This window comes from Cornus florida, unplaced genomic scaffold, assembly GCF_030987335.1.
Source record: "Cornus florida cultivar Cherokee Brave unplaced genomic scaffold, ASM3098733v1 CherokeeBrave_3.0.0_Hap2_scaffold_181, whole genome shotgun sequence".
Lineage (NCBI taxonomy): Eukaryota > Viridiplantae > Streptophyta > Magnoliopsida > Cornales > Cornaceae > Cornus > Cornus florida.
Window position 1 is genome coordinate 20,001 of NW_026775673.1, and position 2,500 is coordinate 22,500.

The following is a 2,500-nucleotide window of genomic DNA, read 5'->3' on the forward strand; positions in this document are numbered from 1 at the left end:
TTTTTTTTTTTTGATATACCGAAGAATGAACAAGAAGACCGAGGCATCCAAAATTTTTTTTTTTTTTTTTCTCCGATATACCAAAGCAAGAACAAGAAGACCGAAGTCTCAAATTTTTTTTTTTTTTTTTTTTTTTTTGATATACCGAAGAATGAACAAGAAGACCGAGGCATCCAAAAAAATTTTTTTTTTTTTTCTCCGATATACCAAAGCAAGAACAAGAAGACCGAGGCATCAAAATTTTTTTTTTTTTTTTTTTTTTTTTTTTTTTTTTTTTCGATAAATCCAACCGAGAACAAGAAGACCGAGGCATCCAAAATTTTTTTTTTTTTTTTTTCTTTCCCATATACCAGAGAAAGAACATGAAGACCGAGGCAACCAACAAAAAATAATTTTTTTTTTCTCTTTCCCGGAATTTTTTTTTTTTTTTTTCGAAATAGCCGAGAAAGAATATGAAGACCGAGGCATCCAACAAAAAAATTTTTTTTTTTTTTTTTCCTAATCTACCCAAGCAAAACAAATAGAAGACCGAGGCATCCAAAAAAATTTTTTTTTTTTTTTTTTTTTTCGAAAAATTTTTTTTCACAAAAACTTTTTTTTTTTTTTTTCCCCAAAAAATTTTTTTTTTCGTTCCAAGCTAACCAAGACATCTACTATTCACTAGTAGAGCAATCGAGACTGCAAAGCAAGCAATGGCCTTACTTGCAGCTCTTGGTGCTGAGAACTCCCCCCCCCCTATAGTAGTCTTAAGTAAAACCACAGCTCTGACAGGAGTAGATATTGCATGCGAGCGAGGAGTCGTAATGGGCAAAATTGACTCGGGGGACCTCCAAATCGAATTCCGTTTCGAGCAAAACACTTCTTAGGCTTCAAGGAAGCTCCCATAAAATTTCCAAACCCAAACTCCAAACTTCATTTTTTAGCCTACAATGCCCACGTGCACGCCGGTGTGCACGCAGGGGTGCTTGAGCATGCGGGAGAGGAGCCATAATGGGCAACATTGACTCGGGGGACCTCCAAATCGAAATCCGTCTCGAGCAAAACACTTCTTAAGCTTCTAGGAAGCTCCCATAAAACTTCCAAACCCAAACTCCAAACTTTATTTTTTAGCATACAATGCCCACGTGCACGCCGGGGTGCTTGAGCGTGCGGGCGAGGAGCCATAATGGGCAACATTGACTCGGGGGACCTCCAAATCGAAATCCGTCTCGAGCAAAACACTTCTTAAGCTTCAAGGAAGCTCCCATAAAACTTCCAAACCCAAACTCCAAACTTTATTTTTTAGCATACAATGCCCACGTGCACGCAGGGGTGCTTGAGCATGCGGGAGAGGAGCCATAATGGGCAACATTGACTCGGGGGACCTCCAAATCGAAATCCGTCTCGAGCAAAACACTTCTTAAGCTTCTAGGAAGCTCCCATAAAATTTTCAAACCCAAACTCCAAACTTCATTTTTTAGCATACGATGCCCACGTGCACGCCGGGGTGCACGAGCGTGCGGGCGAGGAGTCGTAATGGGCAAAATTAACTCGGGGGACCTCCAAATCGAAATCCGTCTCGAGCAAAGCATTTCTTAGGCTTCTAGGAAGTTCCCGTAAAATTTTCAAACCCAAACTCCAAACTTCATTTTTTAGCACACAATGCCCACGTGCACGCGGGGGTGCTTAAGCGTGCGGGCGAGGAGTCATAATGGGCAAAATTAACTCGGGGGACCTCCAAATCGAAATCCGTCTCGAGCAAAGCACTTCTTAGGCTTCTAGGAAGCTCCCATAAAATTTCCAAACCCAAACTCCAAACTTCATTTTTTAGCATACGATGCCCCCGTGCACGCGGGGGTGCTTGAGCGTGCGGGGGAGGAGTCATAATGGGCAAAACTAACTCGGGGGATCTCCAAATCAAAATCCGTCTCGAGCAAAGCAGTTCTTAGGCTTCTAGGAAGCTCCCATAAAATTTCCGAACCCAAACTCCAAACTTCATTTTTTAGCATACTATGCCCACGTGCACGCCGGGGTGCACGAGCGTGCGGGCGAGGAGTCGTAATGGGCAAAATTAACTCGGGGGACCTCCAAATCGAAATCCGTCTCGAGCAAAGCATTTCTTAGGCTTCTAGGAAGTTCCCGTAAAATTTTCAAACCCAAACTCCAAACTTCATTTTTTAGCATACGATGCCCACGTGCGCGCCGGTGTGCACGTCGGGGTGCACGAGCGTGCGGGCGAGGAGCCGTAATTGGCAAAATTAACACGGCGGACCTCCAAATCGAAATCCGTCTCGAGCAAAGCATTTCTTAGGCTTCTAGGAAGTTCCCGTAAAATTTTCAAACCCAAACTCCAAACTTCATTTTTTAGCATACGATGCCCACGTGCACGCCGGTGTGCACGAGCATGCGGGCGAGGAGTCATAAAGGGCAAACTTAACTCGGGGGACCTCCAAATCGAAATCCGTCTCGAGCAAAGCATTTCTTAGGCTTCTAGGAAGCTCCCATAAAATTTTCAAACCCA